Here is a 23,744-nt window from a genome sequence, read left to right on the forward strand (position 1 = left end):
TCATCAAGCCCAAACCCATTCTATCATATGGGGATAAAAGTACTGCCCTATCTTACAGAAGAGTTATGGTTAGTAATATAACGTATGCAAAACATTTTAAAAACCTAGCAGAACTGATTTTCAGACTCATCTCTTTTATAGTTAGAAGGCAAAGTTTAGCATCTTAATCCAAATCTGCTTTGCTATTGGTAATTCACAGCTGAACAGTTTTTGCTGTAGTGAAGTACTGAATTAGACCCACGGCCCATCAAAGCAGGAACCTTTTAGGGCATGCAGATTTTTGCAATATTCCTCCAGTCCCTCTACTCCTCACCTCTATAAACTAAAATATGCCAACTTCATTTATTAGTCTGTGATGAAGATCTCTCAGTGGCAACAGCACTAGGCAAAGCCTGATATTCACGCCACTCTCACACAAGTCCTTTTCCACTTGCCATTGGCCATCAAAATAAGTATACATATTTAAAAGATTTTGGAAAATATAGAACACATGGTTTAAGTAAGCTTTGCAATCAAGAGGCTTCCTGAGTTTATACAGTAATCACAAAAAGGGAGTCTGTTTTGAAAAAAATGGATCAATATTTAAGTCTGACACTTAAAAATTGCCTGATCCCACTGACTTTACCAGTGCATAAATACTGAATTATGTCATGTCTGTGAAATAAATGCCATTATGCTGGCACTGCAGTACTTGGCCAGCAGTGGTGGTGCTTATGCCAAAGAATTTATGCAATCTTATATGACAGACTTGCAAGAGATTGTGAAATGTTCCATCAGTTACCAACGCATTGTATTAATGGAAATCTTTATTTTCCCTGTCTACTTTCTAAGAATACAAACCAATATGTATCAACTTCAATTTTGGTGCTTTCTGTTATACTGTAGTACTGTTTTGTCACTATTTTAACAACCTTTATGAACTCCATGAGGGTCAAGGGATGTCATTCTAATGATCCAGCTTCAGCTATCCATTCTCTGGATACACAAAACTTACACTACTGTAATGTATTCTACATGGGAAGGCCTTTTGAAGACTTCCCAAATCGCAGCTGGTCCAAAAAGCTGTATCTGTTATATTTCCGGACACATTCCACAGTGAGCATATTCCACCAGTATTTATTGATCTTCATTGGCTTCCAGTATATTTCCAAGTGCAGCTCCAGCTCATGCTTCTGTTCTTTAAAGCCCTTTCAAATTGGAGGATCTGAAAGACCATCTTTCAAATGAGATCATCTGCTGAGGTCCTGCTCTGGTACCCACCACTCAGTGAGCTGGGCTTGGTGCCAGCTGCAGAAAGGGATTCTTCTGCGGTAATATCACAGCTGTGGACTAGTGACCTTAATTCAGAGGCAGGAGCCTCCATATTCAGAGGCAGTAATCCTCTGAATGCCAGTGCTAGGAAGCAAAAATGTTTTGCTTCCATGCCCTTCTTGATACATCTGGTTGGCCACTGTGTGAAATGGGATGCTGATTCAGCACAGCTGTTCTTACATTCTCCCACAAGAGATTTGTGTGTGCTTTCCTTATTGTTATTTATGTGTTAGTCAAAGACGCTTCTGTTTCACTTGGTATATAAAATTTCTATTGCCTTCTTGTTCTATTATTCTATTTATAGTTTTTCTATTTAGTTTTTTCATTGTTGTATTTTTGTTTTTAGTGGCTTGTTTAATTTTTATTGTTGGTTGTCTTGGATATTTTTGGGAAGTGGGATACTATTATTAATAAATAATAGATGCAGATTTTGGTTTTAAACAATTTATTGGTAGCATATGGTTACAAAGCTTTTCTATTTCTTAATTTTTTTTTCTTTTTTCACATTAACCCATATGACATTTCCATCCCCCCTCCCTCCAATGTTGACTTCCCCGAGGTTATAAGTTCAAATCCATACTAAAGGCACTTCTGACTGCTCAAAGTTCCATATATATATTCTTACAACTAAAAAATTGTCCAATATTTCTTTACTTTCCAAGTTTTCTCCATATATCCTTTAAATTTTCTCCACTCCCTTTTGAATATCTCTAGATCATAGTCTCTTAGTGTTCTGGTTAATTTGTCCATTTCACACCACGATAAAACTTTCATGGTCCATTCCCATTTCTCTGGTATTTTTTCTTGCTTCCAAAGCTGCGCGTACAAAGTCCTAGCAGCTGATAACAGGTACCAAATTAAAGTCCTGTCTTCTTTTGGGTATTTTTCTAATTGTAATCCAAGTAAAAACGTCTCTGCAATTTTCTTAAAATCATAGCCCAAAATTTTGGTGATTTCTTGTTGTATCATCTTCCAGAATTCTTTCGCTTTTTCACATGTCCACCACATATGGAAGAAAGAACCTTCATGTTTTTTACATTTCCAACATCTATCCGACATTTTCTTACTTATCTTAGCCAATTTTTTCGGAGTCATATACCACCTATACATCATTTTAAAACAGTTCTCCTTAATGCTTTGACAAGTTGATATCTTCATTGAGTTCTTCCAGAGGTGCTCCCATGTTTCCATTTGTATTTCTCTATTCACATTAATTGCCCATTTGACCATTTGAGACTTTACTACTTCTTCTTCTGTAGACCATTTCAATAATAACTTATATACTTTTGATATCAATTTTTCATTGTCACCTAACAGGACCCTTTCCAGTTCTGTTTGTTCTCGTCTAATTCCCTCTGATTTTATGTCATTTTCCATCAAACTTTTAATTTGTTGCATTTGAAACCAGTCATAATTGTTATTTAACTCTTCTGAGGTTTTTAATTCAATTTTGTCTCCTTGAATCTTAAGCAGTTGGTTATATGACATTTCTCTTTTTTCTTCAGAATCAGCTGTTATTTTTATTACTTCTGCTGGCACTATCCATAGTGGTTTTCTCTCGTCCCCGTATTTCTTGTATTTTATCCAAGTATTTAGTAATGTATTTCTGACATAGTGGTGAGAGAAAAAACCATCCATTTTATTCTTCCCATAGTACATGTATGCATGCCAGCCGAATCTATTTCCGTGAGCTTCTAACCACAAAGGTTTTTTGTCTAACAGCATTATCCAATCTTTTATCCATGTCAAACAAACTGCATCGTGGTATAGTCTTAGATCGGGAAGTTGAAAACCTCCTCTCTCTTTGGCATCCGTTAAGATCTTCATCTTTATCCTTGGTTTCTTTCCGGCCCAAATGAAATCAGAAATTTTCCTTTGCCATTTGTTGAATTGTTTTGCTTCTTTTACAATCGGGATGGTTTGAAACAAATACATTATCCTTGGCAAAATATTCATTTTGATTGCAGCTATCCTGCCCAGTAAGGACAAGTTGAGTTTATTCCATTTCATCAAATCTTTGTCCATCTTACACCACAGTTTTTCATAATTGTTTTTGAATAAATCAATGTTCTTCGTTGTTATCTCTATTCCAAGGTACCTAACTTTGGTTGTGACTTCACAACCTGTCACCTTTTGTAGTTCTTTTGTTTTATTTGGTTGCATGTTTTTACAGAGGAATTTCGATTTCTCCTTATTTATGTATAATCCTGCTAGTTCTCCGTACTCTTTTATCTTAGCTAACAGCAGTGGTGACACTTGAACCGGATTCTCCATTATGAACACTATATCGTCTGCAAAAGCTTTGTATTTATAAGAGAATCTTCTAATTTTTAGACCTTCTATTTTTTCATCTTTTTGAATTTGTTGTAACAGAATTTCAAGAGTCATTATAAACAACAATGGTGATAGCGGGCATCCTTGCCTTGTTCCTTTACTCACTTTCAATTCTTTGGTAAGGTCTGCATTTATACACAATTTTGCATGCTGATCTGTATATATTGCTCTTGTCATTTTTATAAATTGTTCCCCTAAATTAATTTTTTCCATTACCGCAAACATAAAGTCCCAATTTAAGTTGTCGAAGGCTTTCTCTGCGTCAACAAAAAATAAGGCCACTTCTTTTTCCGGGTGCTTTTCATAGTATTCCACGACATTAATAACAGCTCTTACATTGTCCCTTATTTGTCTTTTAGGAAGAAATCCCGCTTGGTCTTTGTTTATAAAGTTGGTCAGGTATTGTTTCAGTCGCTCTGCTAAGATTCTTGTATAGATCTTATAGTCATTATTCAACAATGAGATTGGTCTATAATTTTTCACGTTTGTGCTATCTTTATCTTCCTTAGGAATCAAAGAGATTACAGCTTCCCTCCAGGTCTTTGGGATTTTCCCTTCTTCTCTTATCGTGTTTAACAACTTCAACAGTTTGGGTGTTAATTCATCCTTAAGAGATTTGTAAAATTTTGATGTAAATCCATCTGGCCCTGGAGCTTTACCCTCTTGCATTGCTTTTATTGCTGCTTCTATTTCAATTTTCTCTATTGGGTCATTTAATATCTTTTTCATATATTCCGTCAAAGATGCCACCTGGATGTTTCGTAGATACTCTTCCACTTTTTCTTTACTTACGTTCACACCCTTGAATAAATTTGCATAGTATTTAAAGAATTCTCTTTTAATTCCTTCTTGATCCACTACTGTTTTCCCATTTGCCATGATTTTATTTATAGTCTTATTTTCTTTCTTTCTTTTTAATTGCCAGGCCAGGTATTTACCAGGTTTGTTTGCACTTTCAAACGATTTCTGTTTCAAATTTTTAAAATTCCATTCTAGTTCTTTATTCAGCAAATGTTTAACTTGGGATTGTAATATCGTAATTTCTTTTATTAATTTTTTCTTCCCTGGTCTTTTTTTTAAGTCCTTTTCTTTTTTATTTATTTCATTTTGCAGTGCTGACAGCCTTTCTTCTCTTGCTCTTTTGTCTTTATTATTCAATGTAATTAATATACCCCTCATTACTGCTTTATAAGTGTCCCATACTGTTTGATACTCCATATCATCCGTTTCATTTATTTGGAAGAATGCTGCAGTCTCCTTTTCTAAGAATGACACAGTGTCTTTATTTTGTAGTAAATCCTCATTAATTCTCCATCTTCTTGATTTTCTTTGCAATTTTGTGGACCAGCATATTGGATTATGGTCCGCCCAAACCTTTGGAAGAATCTCAATTTTTTTTGTTATGAGGCCCAAGCCTTGGGAACCCCACAACATGTCAATTCTGGAAAAAGAATTATGCCTTGCTGAGAAAAATGTATAGTCTCTTACCTCAGGGTTGAACTTTCTCCAAATGTCTTCTAGATTTTCCTGTTTAATCAACTCAAAGAAAGAATTGGGCAGCTTCCCTTCTTTATCATTCTTCTTTGGACTTGATCTGTCAAGGTTATTTTGTATTGTCCCATTAAAATCGCCCATCATCAATACCTGGTCATAGGTCTCTTCGTCCATTTGTCGATTTATGTCTTTAAAGAATTTGTCTTTCGCTCCATTGGGTGCATAAAGTCCTAGTAGTAACGTTTTTTTCGCCTCTATCGTCACCTCAACAGCAATATATCTTCCTTCTTTATCTTTAAAGATTAATTTTGGGTCAAGTTGTTCTTTAATGTAAAAAACCACCCCTCTTTTCTTTTGCTCTGCTAGTGAAAAAAATTCCAACCCCAAATTTCTATTCCACAAAAATTTACTGTCCTTGCGTTGTATATGAACTTCCTGTAAACAAATTATATTACATTTTTGCTTTTTAATCCAATGAAATGTTCTCCTTCTTTTCTGTGGTGAATTTAGTCCATTTATATTCCAAGATAGTAATTTGTACTCCATTATGATGTTGGTTCTTTATTTTCTTCAAAAAAGCTATGCATCTCTTGTTCGCTTCTTATTGTAATCCTTTTGCCATTTTGTTCAAATCCAAGACCCTCTGGTATTATCCATCTATATCTTGTGCCCTCTGCACGCAACTGATCGGTTAGCTTCTTGTACTTTTTCCTATCGCTGATCACTTCTCTTGGTAGCTCTTTCATTATTTTAACTCTGCTCCCTTCTATTGCCCAGGCTTTTTGGTACCCTTTCCTCAAGATTTTCTCTGCCACCTCTTTTGATCTTAATCTTATGACGATGTCTCTTGGCAGGCCTTTATTTTTCGCATAAACTGAGTTGACTCTATAGGCACCCTCCAACATACTCTTAAATCTGTCAGGGTCTTCTTCTATGTACTCAGTGATGATATCCACCATATAGCCTTTTAAATCTGTCTCTTCTTTTTCAGGTACCCCTCTTAGACGCACTTGTGACTCCAGCAACTTACAGTCGTGTATTATGACCTTTTCTTGAATTTTTAGCAAGGCAGAGGCCTGTGTATCCACTTTCATCTCTACCTCTTTCACTTTATTTTGAGTCTCTTCCTTAAAACTCTCTATCTCCTTCCTAAGGTCTCCAGCTTCTTTTTTAATATCTTTTTTTATTGCCAAATGCAATTTGTCCATAGCTTTTAACATTTTTGCCTCCAGAGCGTCAAATTGAGACTGCATCTTGTCAAATGATTGGGCCCTTGCACGTGTTATTCTTTCTACTGACATATAAAAAATCACCAAACCTTAAAAAAATCCCCACATAAAGTTTGGCATCCAATCCAATAGCTTAGAGCCAGTTCTTTCAGATGAGACTAGTTTCGTTTTTCTCCCTTCTTCCTGAGCAAAGATATTGAATTTTAACAATTTTGACAGTTTTTCTCCCTTTTAAAATGGCAATCGTTATTTCTCTATGGTACAGTTCCAGCCTAGAGAGGTCTCTCTTCGTCTTTCTTGGTCTGAATCTTGGACTCAATTCCTTCCTAGTTCAAAGGTCGGATGTCACAGCTCTTGTTATCCTTATAGGCTCTGATTTATTGTCCAGCCCCTTTTAGTTTCACTTCCTGTCACAGCTTAGACTGATCTCGTGTCTAATCTCGCAGTTTTTTGAGCTGCATGAAGAGACCGCAACCACAAAAATCCACAACAATATGTCTTTTCTCCAGATATCTTTGAAGGCAATTATTTTTACGGTGTTCAATTTTCACAAGCTGAATTCTTTTCCTACTATGCCCCCACTCAGCTCAGTTCATTCAAGGTTCTGCAGTTTATGGGCATATATACACGGCAACTCTCTTTTCTTTCTTCTGCGTTACCAGCCTCCGACTGCCAACTTTCACTCTTATCTTGAAGGGTTTTTTTTATTTTTTGCTGTTGTTCACTTCCAAAGCCACAGAGCTCAGCTTAACAAGGTAAAAGTTTTTTTTTCCATTCAATTATGCTTTGCCTTCGTCTGTTGTTAATCCACTCAGTGTTTAAACTATATTCAAAGTCTCTCAGAGTGAAGATAAGAATGATAAGTGTACCTTTTAGATGTTCTCAACTCCCCCGGCTGTTATTTTCTTGCAATTAAAATCAGTCCTTCTAGAGTGCTTGGATTCCGACAGCCTTAAGTGACCGAAGTCACTTTAGAGTCACTGCAGACGATGGTTGACAAATTCCATTGCCGGACATCAAGAAATGAAGGAGTCAGCTTCCTGACTCTTCCAGTTCGATATCCTGTTTGGCTGGAAGACAGTCTGCAGCTCCCTAACAGAGGGGGATTTTATTGTCACTGTTCAGGGTATTAAAGACCCCTGATAAGGTCTATGCTCATTAACCCTAGGCAAGGGTTAACCCAAGACGACTTATCTTCCTTTAATGCTGTAGATGCAGATTTTAAAAGATTGTACATTAAAATATTCAGAAGTCACAAGCAGTATAAAATGCATTTTCTTCTGCTTCTCACATAAGAAAACACATTTCTTATATCGGCAAGTAGCAATTTAGCTTAGCAACAATAGTTGCACAATTTGACTTGACAAAAGGAGTGATTGTAATGGTTCTAGCTGACATTACCAAAGATGACTGAAAACTTTTATGGGGCTTTAAATATCCACCATAGTAGCTGTACACTTTTATCTTTTTGATCTATGGTTGTCTTGTTACACCAGAACCAAACAGATTTATACCTTCTCATTCTCCCACTGCACTCCATATAATATACATTATGTATATATTGTTTTGTCCCTTTCTTTTTTTCTTCATTTATACACAATACATTTATACACAATACACAAATATGAACATATTCTTAATTTCCGTTTGTACATAGTACCAGGGCTTTTTTTCAGAGCAGGAACACACAGGAACACAATTCCGGCTGGCTTGGCATCAGGTGTGTGGCCTAATATGCAAATAAATTATGCAAATAAATTCTAGGGGGAAAAAAGCCCTGTGTTAAACAATGGTAATGTCAGGGGGTGTGGCCTAATATGCAATGAGTTCCTGCTGGGCTTTTTCTACCAAAAATGCTTTGCATAGTATGCACATGCATTCCCTTAATCACTCAGGCATTCAGATAGGGCTGCCAGCCTCCAGGAGATGGCTGGAGGTCTCCCAGAATTACAATTTATCTCTAGCCTACATAAATTGCTTGTTTGTTTGTTTGTTTAAAAATGTATTACATTTCTCCTGGAGAAAATTGCTGCTTTGGAAGTTGGACTGCAAGGCATTATACCCCGTTCTCCCAGCCAACACCATCTCCAAGTATTTCCAAACTCAGAGCTGGCAACCTTACATACAGATCTCCCTCTGCAGATAGTGATGGGGGATGTAGAGCAGGAGTGTCACTTCCTCTTCTCTGCTTGTTCTTGGGGATGGTGGTGGCTTTTCCATAGCTTGGGAAGACCCCCAAAGAGCAATAGTGAGAGTTCTGCAATAGTTTCTGATATGGCAAGGCACGGAAAGCAAGTCCTGTCCTTGGTTATAAAGCTAATACCACTAATTGAGTGTAAAGATGTGTTAGAAGTTATATCAGAAAACAAACTTATTGTTCTGAGATAAAAATGAAGGAGTCTAGAATCAAACTGAAGTACTACTTGTCATCTCCTTGCCAATAGGATACATTATAGGCAGATTATCCGGGAAGTCATTCTGGATAATTGTTTGACTGTGACTTCTTTTGGCCAAAATTCCACCTGTAAATCACATCCTTATTCACCTGAGATCACCACTGAACTCTCACTACCAAAATTCTGATTTTAATTTATATCTTCTTCGTGGTCTCTGTGCTTCACACTCATGGGATAGAGCGCCTGCGCCGATCCCCGAATCGGTACCTAAAAAGCCCGGGATTTTTTCGCGCTCGGCACCAACGGGCATGCGCAGGCATTCCAGTGCGCATGCTCGCCAGCGCCAGTGCGAGGATCCCACCAGTTCCTTTCTGACCTCTGCACTGAGAGGATCTCCTTTCGTGTCCCCGGTCGGTAAAGGAATCTTGGATTGCTTTTTTTGCCTGTTGTATATAGCCCGTTTGTTATTTTCTTAGTGTAGTTAGTTAGTTAGTTGTTAGATAGTGTTGTTTAAAAAAAAATAGTTTGTTGGACTTGCCCTTCGGGGCTCGGTTTTCCCCCCATGTTTTCCCCCTCAGAGACTTTCCTGGGTGGGGTGTTATCCTGGGCATCTATGGAAAGACATTGAGTTTTTTTTTAAAAGGTGCCGCTCCTGTGGGAAAAAGATTTCCCCCACCCCGACAGCCATTCCCTCTGTCTTCTCTGTCTGGGCGAGGGACATCGCGTCAATTCTTGTGCACACTGTCTGAGTTTCTCCAAACAAACTTGTAAGAATCGAGCGGCGAGGCTTTCAGCGGCTTTGGTCGAGTCAGCACTTCATCCTCAAAAGATGGCATCAGGCCCGTCAGTACCGATGGGTGAGGCCGCGGCCCCGACGGTCACATCGGCTGAGACTTCGCCGATCAGAACCGAGATGCCGGTTGAGCGCGGGCATTCCACGAAACGGCCTTCTGAAGGGTCAGTGGACACCCCGACTAAGAGGTGTCATAATGACTCAGGGACCCGATCATCTGCACCGATGAAGGTGAAATAGAAGGAGAAGCAGAAGAAGAGACCATCCCGCACCCCCTCGCCTTTGCATGAGGCTTTGACATCAACAGCTCCACCGAGGAAGATCTTGGCGTCCCCACGTCTTATTCGGTGTCAAGAGGCGGTGCTTCGCAGCTGCGCCTATCGGCATCGGAGCACGAGATCGACCTGACTCAGCGCTCCCACTCTTCAGGGTCTAGGTGTCGCAGTGAGAGCAACTCGGTCTCGGAGGTGGATGTGTCGGCGCCGATGGAGCCTTTGGCACTGATGGATCAGGCTAGAGGCCAGAGAGAGCTGGAACCGACTACAGTAGCTCATCGCTTCCCACCGCAACCTGTTGTAGATGATAACGTGTTCAACATCATGCAACGGGATACGTCTACAGCGGTTGCCCTGCCGGTCATCCTACAGGTGGTGAAGGAGCCCTGGGCGAAGCCTGCTTCTACACCCGTGTCATCAAGAAGGCTGGACCATATGTACCGTGTCCAAGAGTCCGGGGCTGAGTTCCTCTTTACACACCCAAAGCCAAATGCGGTGGTCGTTTCCTCCTCGTCGAAGGTCCGCAAGACGCACTCCTCTCCACCAGAAAAGGAAGGAAAAAAGCTGGATAACGTCAGGAGGAAGTTCTACTCTGCTGGGGCGCTGGAAGTAAAGGTATCTAACTTTGCCGCATGCATAGATACTAATACTCAGTGTGGGAACAACTAACCCCCCTCCTGTCTTCCCTGAGTGAGGAGAAGAGGTCACTTGCAAAGAAGTTGCAGAAGGATGGCTTTGCTGTAGCCAGACAACAATTGGCTGCAGCAAAGCACATGGTCGATGTCTCAGCAAGCACCATCACTTCTGCCGTCTGCCTCTGCCTCCACTCCTGGCTCAGATTCACAGCTCTCCAGCAGGACACCAGGACCTTCGTTGAAGATCTGCCCTTCGAGGGCGAAGGCCTGTTCAGCTCTACCACCAATAATGCGCTCTAGGAAATGGATAAAAGTATAAAAACTTCCAGGAACCTGGGTGTACCGGCATCTTCCAGAGCTGCAAGACAGAAATATTGGCACAAGCCTTGGGCAAAGAAGCCGTACCAAAAGTTCCTTATACTCCCTGGTTATACTCCCCACCAGCTCATTGTGTTAGCCACCAGATGGGAGCCTGTAACCATCCTTATACTGAAAACTGAACGGATGAAGTTTTTTTTAAAAAGTTTTTTTTTCCTTTGCAATAACTGGATCACCATGTTGTACAGACAGGGAATGTCACCTTTGCTGGATTTTTCCCATTTGTATGCATAAATTTTTCCTCTGTCCATTATCAAGCTAACAAGCTAACTGTCTTCAAATTTTGAGTCCAGTGGCACCTTTAAAACCAACAAACATTTACTCAGGGTATGAGCTTTCATGTGGAGGCATGTTTGTTGGTCTTAAAAGATGTCACTAGACTCAAAATTTGTTCTGATTCAGATGAACATACCTGCCCACCTGGATCTGTCTTCAAATATATTGAGAAATGGGTGGCTGACCATTCTTCCCAACAAATGCCCAGTACCTTTTGTCCCTGCCCTAGTAACATGTTCCCATGGCTATCCTGCTCCTCCTAATATCCCTAAAGTGCATTTACTTACATCCTTCATCTATCTATGTGCCTTATCTTCTTGCTCCCAAATCTCCTGTGATGTTTCTACCTGCAATCCAGAAAGCTGAGTATTGTAAAAAAAAAAAAAAAAAAGAGGCTCAAGATGCTAGCATCTGCCTCAATGGATTACCAATCTTGGGGAAACATGTAAACTTATCTCAACTGCCATAATCATATTATCTTTATTTTTATTGGTGTATAATTAGGATGATAAGCATGAGTGCATATAATAATAATTTATAATTTATAATAATTAATATGTACTTAAAAGGGAAAGATAAAGTACTTATCCTTAAAGAAAAAATATATTTTATTTCATTAAGACTGCACATATTCCTCTTATTAATTTATTGGGCTTGTTTTATTGTTTTATTGCTATAGTCTGCTGATGATGGGAAGGGAGGAAGCCATCTTTTGAGGATCTTAAATAAAATAGATAAAATTTATGAGTTAACATTTTTAAAAATTAAGAGCAGCTTACTGGGGTCTTGCACAGCCAAAATGTCATGTAACAGCTATTTATATAACATTTCATTGATCATCCTGCTGAGCTGTTCTTGCTCTAAAGTATTCTGTGGTTGAACATTAATCTGTTATGTACCAGACATTTTTATAAACAAAGGACCCAAGACAAATAGGGATTTTACTAATACATCTACTGGTTTGGCTCCATCAGTTGCCCCTCAATTTCACAGCTCTTCAGGATTCTCAGTTCAGTCATTTTCAATTCAGTGACATCTAGTTTGTTAAGCAACCTGATCTGCTTTTGATCTCTCCTGACTGTCAGCAGACTTGCTTGAGTAATTCATGTCAAGCAATAACTTTCTATGTCGCTCTTGTCATTCAACACTCAAAATTTTAGCACTTGCTGGAGGACTTAAATCAATGTGCTGTGTTAAAAAGAGGTAGGTAGACAAAGCCATGGAAACAATGCTGGGAGGTTTTAAATGTAAATACCTTGCAGCAACATCTGCAATCTTTTGGCGCTTCTAAAAACTATTGCTGTAATAAGCATGTTCTCAAAAAAGATTTCAAAAGTCTGCCCTGCTGCTTTCAAGGGCTCCTGAAGTTTAGCTTTGTCTCTGAATATCTACCTTATACTATCCAGGACGCAGGTTGGTATGCGAAGGGCCCTTCGCCATCTAACCCAGACCAGTCTGCAGGAAAAGTTGGAAATTAATCTAGATAAAACCAAGGTTTTAGTTTTCGCCAAACGTTTCAAGGCTCTTTGTTGGTTTCTAAATGGTAAACCCATTGAGCAAGTAAAAATTATTAAATACCTGGGGGTGATTTTTCATTATCAGGGTAAGCGTTTGGCACATAAGAACTATGTTGCACAATCTGCGCAAAGAACAGCTGATGCCATCTACCGTTTTTATACCTCTAAAGGGGCCAAATTCTTGCCTGCAGCATTAAGGTTGCATACTGCAAAGACCAGGGTCCAGTTGCTCTATGGCGCTGAAATTGCCCCTTATTTAACCACCAAGCCGTTGGAGATTGTACAAACTAAACTCCTGCGCAAGCTTCTGTTTGTTCCCAGTTGTGTGCCAAACACTGCCATCAGGTTGGAATCTGGCGTCCCAAGCATCGAGACGTCTATGTGGTTAAACACCCTTTGTTACTTTTTGAAGGTTCTCTCAAAGCCAGGTGGCTTTCCCCATCTGATTTTTTTTATTCTCTTGTGGGAACTTGGGAGAAAAGGTGTTTAGATCATTTTAGACTCTGTGATCTCTCCCCTGAGTCCCTAGTAATGATGGAACTGAGGGATGCGAAAGAACTTCTGCGCCTGAGGTTGGTGGAGCTTGAACTGAGATCTGCTAGAGCTAGTCTTTCTGCACACATTTTCTTAGGGAAGCAAGCCGAAGTACTGTCCCCAGCCAGGTACCTTTTCAACATCACTATCCCAAAATATCGGATAGCTTTCTCAAAAGCACGACTCAATGCACTTTTCTCTTCGGTGCTTTTGGGACGTTACGCTGGGTACCCATATCTGGAAAGATTGTGCCCCTGCAATTGCAATGAGGTTGAAACAACTCTCCACATCGTTTTGCACTGCCCTAATTACAATGACTTGAGGGCAAGATTAATCGCTCCGATTCTTGGGTCCTTGGCGGGCAGGCAGGAGGATGAGCAAATTGCCTTCCTCCTGTCTGACGCTCATTCTGATGTTTCATCTAAGATTGCCCGTTTCTGTTATGCTGCTCAGTTGGAAAGGAGGAAAATTGAGAATGTAAATCTTGGTTATGAGTTTTAACAATATGTGTAATAGTAGGAGTCAGGAATTTTGTGTAAGAGGTGATGGGTTTGTTTTTATGATTTTGTTTTTGTTTGTATTAAGCTGGTCGGATGACCGTGAATAAAGAACTACTACTCTACCTTATTGATCCTTTGTAATATTTATCCTGGTATGTTATTTCTTGTCTCAACTGCCATCTCTTAAGTGTGCTCATGCAGATTGCTTTGGGTTGAATCCAACAAACTTTTCCTTCAGTAAAAAAGGAAGGACAGAAGTACTCTTTGAGTACCTATTCTAGGATTTATAGGACTTTTAACAAGGAGAGGAATTGGGTAAAATTAAGCAAAAAAGCCTTGATGAATCCATCTCTGATGTTATTGCATTATGCAAGAATAAAATTTGTTAATTTACAAGTCAGAGAAAAAACAAAAACAAGAAAAAACAGCAAGGTGTTGTGGAGAAGTAAGGACTTTCAAAGAGAAACGGGCAGCAATTGGGGCTGGAAAAGAAAGCCAAGTTTTGGTGAGAGAGTGGAAGAGGATTAAGAGAAGAAAATATCATGGCAATTAACAGCTTCTGCTTCAGTGGGGAAAGTAATCCAAACTGGTCAGGTCAAGCCTCCTCTTACTCCAGGCAGGGCTATGCAAATTCATGTAGACTGTACTGGCTCAGAGCCAGGCTGACCCTCCAGTTTGGATAGCCCTGCTGCTTCAGCAGGATACATGAGCCTTGCTCCACTTCCTTAGAGGCTCTTACCTTATTGCCGTGGAAGACAGAAAAGCCACTTGTGGGAAGGGCGGGATATATAAATCTTGAAGAAATGCCCCATCACCAGCCTGAAAAAAAGAAGAGACAAGGACTGATTTCGCACTAACCTTGCTCCGCAGCAGGCTGTCCTTTTTCTCTGGAGCAAGCTTAGCTATTTCGCACAAGCTGTTCAACGCTGCCATTTTTTCACCAGGGCAACCCTCGATTTGAAGTCCAGTAATGTAAACCTGAAAAAACGGGTTTACGTTGCCGTGCATCAAATTGGGTTGCCATGACGAAAAATGGCAGTGCAGAGCAGCTTGTGCAAAATTGCAAGCTTGCTCCAGAGAAAAAGGGAAGCCTGCTGCAGAGCAAAACTAGTGTGAAATCAATCAGACATTTTCAGTGCTAGCATTTCCAATGCAAGACCTTCCCCTTTGGACTGGCATAATCTCTGAGAGTGTTTATCAAGATCATGATAGTTCTAATAGCCTACACCAGGGGTGCCCAACAGTAGCTCTCCAGATGTTTTTTGCCTACAACTTCCATCAGCCCCAGCCAGCATGGCCAATGGCTGGGGCTGATGGAAGTTGTAGGCAGAAAACATCTGGAGAGCTACCGTTGGCCACCCCTGGCCTACACCAACAAGGAATCCACCTTTATCCTTATAAAGCCAGTTTGTTGTAGGAGAGCCAGTTTGGTGTAATGGTTGAGTGCGCAGACTCTTATCGGGAATAACCAGGTTGGATTCCCCACTTCTCCACATGCACCTGCTGATGTCACCTTGAGTCAATCACAAGTTCTCGCAGAGCTGTTCCTTTCAAGAGCAGTTTTTGTTAGCTCTCTCAGGTCCACCTACCTCACAGGATGTCTGTTGTGGGGAGGGGAAGGGAAAAGGCGATTGTATGCCACTCTGAGACTCCTTTGGGTAATGAAGATCAGGATATAAATCCAGTCTCTGCCTCCTCCTCCTTCTCCACAGAGTCAAGGACAGGAGGTGAGGTAGGACAACAAATCCTCTATGCAGTCCCTTCAGGCATACGGCTGCCTGATCAATAGGGAGGAAGGAAGGAATCTCCAGAGACATAGTCCACTTAGGGGCCAGGATTCAGATGAGCATGGCCAATGGACCTCATGCATTGTTGACAGTACTGGGCTGATGATGTAGTCCATAGATCTGATTCCTTGGCCTGCTTCCACATCAGGCCTTTAGAGTAAACAGTTTGATTTACAGTTTGATTCCTCCCCTTTACAGTTTGATTCCCCACTCCTCCACTTGCACCTGCTGGAATGGCCTTGGGTCAGCCACAGCTCTGGTAGAGGTTGTACTTGAGAGGGAGGCTGCTGTGAAAGTCCTCTCAGCCCCACCCACCTCACAGGGTGTCTGTTGTGGGGGAGGAAGATAAAGGAGATTGTGAGCCACTCTGAGATTCAGAGTGGAGGGTGGGATATAAATCCAATATCTTCATCTTCTTCTTCATCAACTATTCTTCCTTATCAAACTATTCTTCCCCTGCCCCCTCTCTTGCACAAATAAGTCAAGATACTGCAACTCCCCCAAATAAGTTAGTAGCTTTTGTGACCGAATCTGACAAGGGGAGTTGGTTTCCTCTAGCTGCCTTACCTGATGGTAATTACAGACACCAGCAGAAGGGGCCAGGGATCACAATACAAGGATCAGGTTGTCCAGGGCAAATAGAACCCATTAGAAGAAATGAACAGTATGAATTGGCTGAAACTTGGGGCAAGCAAACTAGCACTGATTGCCTTCCAGAACCTATTGAGCAACAAGTATGTGCTAGTGTGCAGTCAGTACTATGGTCAAGGTGCATATCAGTCAGCAAGGAGACACCAGATTGACAGTGCTCTTCCAGGAGTCCAAAATGCTGTTCTGTTGGGTGGAGAAAAAATTGGTAGGTCTGAAAGCAGAACACCTGTATGGTCTTACAAACCTCCAAGCCAACTGGCTGAGCAGGAAGGATTTAGACCCAGGAGAATGAAGTCCAAACAAAAAGGTCTTCTGGCAAAATCACACTTTGTTTTGGTATCCCTATCTTGGATCTTTTTACAACATCAAACAACAATCAAGTCACCAGGTTTCTAACCAGTTTCTACAGTCTCAATGCAAAGGCTGAGGACATGCCATTGACCCAGTGGTCTGATATACACCTTCCCTCTAACCACGCTGATCAGTTGAGGTCTGAATAAAGTGTCAAAGGAGGCAATAGAGGTGATTTTCATAACTCCCTTCTGTCACAGAAGTGTTTGGGTCTCAGAGCTAGTAAAGACATCAGTATTTTCCCTATGGAGATTGCCAAGCAGATGGGTTCTCATTGTACAAGAATCCACTTGCTAATCTGCTGCTATCCGCAGGGTTTACCAATTGCCTTAAACCAATTTTTGTTCTAATTGGCCCTTCCTGGCAATATCCTCCTCACCATTATATAATGGTTGGTGATTTCGATTTCAATGTATCTGAAGAAATGTGAAAGCTTATACCCACAATAAAACTTTATTTGGTGTAGTGGTTAAGTGTGTAGAGCCAGTTTGGTGTAGTGGTCAAGTGTGTGGAGTCTTATCTGGGAGAACCGGGTTTGATTTCCCACTCCTCCGCCTGAACCTGCTGGAATGGCCTTGGGTTAGCCATAGCTATCACATGAAGTTGTCCTTGAAAGGGCAGCTGCTTTGAGAGCCCTCTAAGCCCTACCCACCTCACAGGGTGTCTGTTGTGGGAGGAAAAGATATAGGAGATTGTAAGCTGCTCTGAGTCTCTGATTCAGAGAGAAGGGCGGGGTATAAGTCTGCAGTCTTCTTTTTCTTTGTTGGTCTTTGTGCCACTGGACTCAAACTTAGTTCCAGTGCCCTCCTAAGTAATGTTATATCCTTCTCATTGAAGGGTGTAACTCTACTTAGGATTGCTCTTTAAATGCTGGAGAGAAATCTGACATCCAGAAAGGAAAAAAGAATCAGTAATAGAAGCTGCTTGGGAATGGGGAGAACAACAAAGAAGCTAAGAAAAGACAAGCAGCTCAAGGAAGATCAGGCAGCGCCACCTACTAGAAGAACTTCTGTAGTTCCTTAATAAATGCCCATATAGTGATTTGCAGAAATTTATTGCATATGTAAAATTTCCATGGATGGATCCAAGGAAGCACCACTGTAATGGCATTTATGGATTGGGATCAGACCTTTCAAGAAACTGATACAGAGGTTGAAGAATAAAGAGCAGCACCGTCGAAAAGCTGCAGTAATTATACTTTTGAGATTGATATGTAAAAAGTTACTGGAGTTGGAAAGACGTGATTTAAGATGTGAGTGCCATGCATATCTATGTTAAGATGAAGTGAAAGTCAATGTAGATTTTAAAAATCATTATAATAGACATGCCATTCTGAAAATAGGGAACAAACCTAGATATGTCTGATAACTCAGTTGTGGATTTCAACTCAAGGTCTTTTTTAAAATGGAAAATGGTTGCTAAATAAAAATGTATAACATATTGGGATATTATTGATTTCTCATAAGATGATTGTAAAATGAAAACGGAGAGAGTGTTTGCTATCACAAGGACATTATTGTCATTGGTTCTTCTACAGTTATTAGAAAAGTATAAATTGGATAAAAGGCTGTATGGTTTTGATCTATGATGTATTTGAAACAGAACTGTGTACAAATGATCAACATGTTACATCTTTGGTTGAAAGGCGTAAATTTACATTAAGCTCTAATTTAAAAGAGATTTTTTAATAAAATGATGTACTGGTGGTATATGACACCAGATAAATAAGCTAAAATGTATTAAAATGTTATGAATAAATGCTGGAAGTGTTAGCAACATGAAGGGACGTTTTATCATATATGGTGGACTTTCAGTAAAGCTAAAAATGTTGGATACAAATACATTCAATTATGCAGAAGATTAATATACAATTGAAACCAGAGGCATTTTTGTTGGGACTAATGGACAAACAATTAGAAAATACCTATGGAACTTTGTTTCTGTATATGACTATGGCAGCAAAACTGTTATATGCTCAAAAATTAGCTTTGTCATTACCTGCAATAGAGGAATGGTTAGTTGAGATGGTAGAGCTTGCAAAGATGGCCAAACTTACATCTCTGATAAAGGAAAAGACTTTACTCAAATTTATAACTACATGGAAGCCCTTTGTAGACTTCTTGCTTAAAAGAATTGGGGAGGGGGAGCTGATGACTTATGGTTTTGAAGAATAAAAGGCAAAAATAATATGCTTACACAGAAAGGTGATGTATGCCCCTTAGTGTGAATTCAGATTAAGGCTGTAATATGTAAATGTATGGCTTTCTGTAGCAGAGAAAATCTGATATTATTCATTTTCTCTTTTTCTTTTGTCTTTGTTTTTTCCTCTTTCTCCTTTTTCTTTTTCTTCTTTTCATTATGTAAAAAAAATCTAATAAAATTCATATTTTTTCTTTAAAAAGAAAGCTGCAGTAACAAGGGAAATTAGGTGAAATTGTCCCATGATCTTCTTTGTGGTCTCTGTGCTTCACACTCATGGGATATAGCGCCTGCACCGATCCCCCGAATCGGTACCTAAAAAGCCCGGGATTTTTCATGCTCGGCACCAGTGGGCATGCACAGGTGTCCCAGTACGCATGCTTACTGGAGCCAGCATGCAGATCCCGCCAGTTCCTTTTTGACTGCCGCGTTGATAGGATCGCCTTTCGATTGCTCCGGTCGGTATTGGTAATCCTTTGGATTTTTTCACTGTTATATAGCCCGTTTGTTGTTTTCCTAGTTAGTAGTTAGGTGTTATAGTTAGTTGTTGTTAAAAAAAAAAGACTTGTTGTTGGACTTTGCCTTTCGGGGCTTTATTTTCCCCCCCATTCCCTCAGAAATCTTTCTGTGTGGTTCCAGCGCCTATGGAAAGGCATTGGGGGGGGGGGTTTAAACATTGCTGCGAGTGTGGTAGCAAAATTGCACCTCCTGGTGGTCACTCCCTCTACTTATTGTGTCTGGGCGAGGGACACCGAATCGACTCGTGCCCACATTGCTCAAGCTTCTCGAAGCAAATCCCAAAAAAGCGGGTGGCAAGGCTATCAGCAGCTCTGGTAGAATCGGCTCTTCATCCGCCAAAAATGTCAACGGGCCTGTCGGTACCGATCGGGAAAGCCACCCAGGCCCTGACGGTTACATCGGTCGATGCATCGTCATCGGTGTAGACTGATATGCCGACCGAGCGAGGCTGAGCCTGCTCTTGCGGGGAGGGCGGGATAGAAATAAAAAGTATTATTATTATTATTATTATTATTATTATTAAAACGACCCTCTGAAGGGTCAGTGGTGACTCCGGCCGAGAAACGTCGGGACGATTCGGGGACCCGATCATCCCTCCTGAAGAAGTCAAAGGCGAAGCGAAAGAACAGACTTTCCCGCACTCCTTCTCCTTCTCGGGATGCTTCGGTATTGACGCAAGCTGCTCCACCCCGGAAGATCCTGGCGTCTCCACGTCCACGGAGTCCTTTGGTGTCGAGAAGCAGAGGTTCACAGACGATCCGTCTGTCGGGATCTGAGCAGGAGATAGACCTGACCCAGTGCACCCATTCATCAAGATCGGGATCACGTCATCGGAGCAACAGTGGTTCGGTATCGGAAATCAAGGCTTCAGTGCCGAACGAACCCCTGGCACCTCTTCCACCGACTATGGGACGGAGAGAGCTTGAACCGGCTACGATGGTTCAACGTTTTCCGCCACCTTGGCTGTGGGATGAACATCAGTTGCCTTGTTCCTACGGATACCCGTACCCGCCATACCAGTGGTACCCTCCACGTGACTTCCCAGAATGGGATCAGCGGTCGGAAGCCTCGCATCTCTCGAGGGTTTCACATCACTCCATGCATTGTGCATCAGTGTCGGTCCCCCCCGAGAGACGCAGAGAGTGGGTGGAGGAAGTGCAAGCATGGTCGTCGGTATCACTCTGGTCACCTGAGTGCGCATCGACCCCGATACTTTCTGAGCACTCAGCGAGAAGAGATTCTTTGTCATCGGACTCTGAGGTCGGTACCGACGATCCTGACAAGGCAGTGGAACCTTCGTCAGAGTCACATATTGCTGAGGACCTTCCCATATCTCCATCGGAAGATCTGAAGTCTTATGGGGACCTGGTGAAGTGGATGGCACACTCCCTCTCCCTTTCAGTGGTTCAACCGCAGCTAGTCGTCAATGACACCATCTTCGATATAATGCAGAGAGACACATCGACAGCTGTGGCCCTTCCAGTGACCAAAGTTATCCTGCAGGCGGTGAAGGAGCCCTGGACAAAACCGGCATCTACACCAATCTCTTCACGAAGACTGGACCATATGTATTGTGTCCAGGATGCTGGTGCTGAGTTTTTGTTCGCCCACCCCAAAACCAACTCTGTGGTGGTCTCATCGTCCTCTAAGGCGCGCAAGACCCATTCTTCCCCACCTGACAAAAAGGGCAAGAAATTAGACAATGCGGGCAGAAAATTCTATTCAGCTGGAGCATTGGGAGTGAAGGTTTCCAATTATGCTTTGTGCATGGCTCGCTACCAATACTCCATTTGGGAGCAGCTCACACCGTTATTGTCTTCCTTGAGCGAGGAGAAGCGATCTTTGTTTAGGAAGCTGCAAAAGGAGGGCTTTGCTATGGCTAAGCAACTACTGGCTGCAGCAAAGCACATGGTGAATGTATCGGCTAAAACCATCACTTCTGTAGTCTCCCTGTGCCTTCACTCTTGGCTAAGGTCTACAGCTCTTCAGCCTGACACCAGGGCCTATGTTGAAGACCTGCCTTTCGAGGGGGAAGGTATTTTCAGTTCAACCACTGACAGTGTCCTTCAAGAGATGGACAAAAGCATAAAGACCTCAAGAAACCTGGGTGTCCCGGCTTCATATAGGCTGGCAAGCCTAAGCAATGGCATAAATCTTGGCCCAAGAGGCCCTACCAGAAATTCTCCCCCAACCAGCCTTGGAAACCTCACTCTTCGCAAGCAGAGAGTAGGTCTCCCTATAGGAGAAATAACAAAAACAGATTTGCTTCAGCATCTGCAGCCACCAGCAAATCTAAGGGTGCCCGCCCACAGCAGCAGGGCCTTTGACTTTTCTGTAGCACGCATTGTTGCCCCTCCTTCGTCCCATATCCGCCTCCGTCAATATCTTCCGGCTCGGGAGTCCATCTCCACGGACAGGTGGGCTCTTTCCATCAATGCAGAAGGATACAAGATAGACTTTGTTCAGGTTCCGACTCAGTCAGTGATTGTCACCACACCCCCTTCCCCACCTCTGCTGGCGGAGGTGAGCAACCTCTTGCAGAAACAAGCCATATAACCGGTCCCCATAGAGGCCAGAACGGGGGGGGGGGGGGGTCCTATTCTTGTTATTTCCTGGTTCCCAAGCGGGATGGGGGATTGAGACCAATTATGAACCTTCTAAATCTGAACAAGTTTATCGTGTACCAGAAATTCAAGATGTGTCCACCCTGCAAACAATCCTTCCCCTCATCAGCCAAGGGGACTGGATGGCAATGTTGGATCTCAAGGATGCCTACTTCCATGTCAGCATCCATCCTTCGTACAGGCATTGCCTTCGTTTTGCAATAGGTTCCAACCATTTTCAGTTCAAAGCCCTTCCATTCAGCCTCTGCACTGTACCACAGGTGTTTACCAAGATGATGAGTGTTGTAGCCGCACATCTTTGGCTTCAAGGCATAGTCGTTTTTCCGTATATCGACGACTGGCTCCTCATGGCGGAGTCGGAAGAACATCTATCCGACCATATTGCAACTTCTCTTCATCTTCTTCACACCTTGGGTCTGCAGGTCAACATGACAAAGTCTCATCTTACACCAGCACTGACAGTTCAATTTATAGGGGCCTTGCTGGACCCAAGCCTTCACCGTGCTTTTCTGCCTCAGCAGAGAGCGAAGGACATTATCAATCTTATCCATCTTTTCCAAAGTCGACAATGGGGCACAGCAGCTGCAGCGGATGCTGGGGCTGATGGCAGTGACTACAAGCATGCTGCTGTTTGCAAAATTGAGAATGAGAGGTCTTCAACTGTGGTTCCTCAGACAGTTTCAGCCTTTACGGGATTCACCTCAGAAGAGGTTTACAATTCCACCCTCAATCCTCCGGACCCTGCAGTGGTGGAAATCCAGATGCATCATCTGTCAGGGAGCTCTCTTCCATCTACCTGTGATGACAGCCACGATCACCACAGATGCGTCTTTGTGGGGCTGGGGTGCTCACCTAGATTCTCTGTGTGTGGGGGGGCCTTGGCCTCCACAGCTGACTCGTTGATACATAAACTATCTGGAACTGTTGGCAATTCATTTCGCCCTTCGGTCTTTCCATCCCATGGTGGCGGGAAGGTTGTGGCCCTGTTGACGGACAATACTGCAGCCCTGTGTTATGTCAACAGGCAGAGCAAAACAGTCTCTCTAGCAATAGAACTGTGGATGGAGTGCCTGGAGCATGGCATCTACGTAAAGGCTGTGCACCTTCCAGGGGTGCTCAATCTGCAGGCGGATTCATTGAGCAGAGGAGCAGCATCTCTGCACAAGTGGGAGATGCAGTGGCTCTTCCTTCAACCTGTTTTTCAGCTCTGGGGATATCCTCAGGTAGATGTGTTTGCCACAGCCAGGAATCGGAAGTGTCCTCTGTTCTGTTCCAGGGGGGGCATGGATCCAGATTCACTGGGAGATGGCCTGATGTTCCCATGGAACAATTGGTTCCTATATCTGTTTCCACCTCTGCCGCTGCTGACAAGAATTGTCAACAAAATTGTGAGGGAGAGACTGCGGTGCATTCTAGTGACACCGTGGTGGACTCAGCAGAACTGGTTCCCAATCTTGCTTCAATTAGTGAGGGGGGGTTTCTATCAGTTTCCGGCAGAACTGGACCTTCTGTCAGCCCAGGATGGACACGTGTTTCATCACAGCGTGCCTCATCTAAAGCTGACGGCGTGGTTCATCAACCTGGTGAGTTCTCCAGCAGAGTCCAACACATTTTTCTAAATAGTAGAAAGTTGTCTACCCGTGCTTCTTATGACAGGAAGTGGGGGAAGTTTCTTCAGTTTTTGGCCAAACCTACAATCTCACCCCAGCGGGTGGGTCTGTCGGTGATTTTTTATTTTCTGCTATCTTTGGTCGATGCTGGACTTTCTTTTTCTTCTGTTAAAGTTTATTTATCAGCAATATCAGTGTACCATGAACCTGTTGAGGGGCATTCAGTTTTTGCTCATTCTCATTCGAGGAGGTTTCTAAAGGTTTCTTCCATCAAGATCACCTCCACAGTTGTGGGACTTGGCCTTTAGTATTAAACAGGTTGGCTCGGCAT

The 23,744-nt window shown here is 42.1% G+C and overlaps 1 protein-coding gene across 1 annotated transcript in view; it reads left to right on the plus strand.

Moving 5' to 3' along the window:
- Nucleotides 1-23,744, plus strand: part of FMN2 (formin 2) — a 439,054-nt gene that overhangs the window by 322,902 nt on the left and 92,408 nt on the right. The gene's annotated exons all lie outside the window — the stretch shown is intronic.

Source organism: Heteronotia binoei, chromosome 1 (assembly GCF_032191835.1).
Source record: "Heteronotia binoei isolate CCM8104 ecotype False Entrance Well chromosome 1, APGP_CSIRO_Hbin_v1, whole genome shotgun sequence".
In the NCBI taxonomy this organism is placed as follows: Eukaryota; Metazoa; Chordata; class Lepidosauria; order Squamata; family Gekkonidae; genus Heteronotia; species Heteronotia binoei.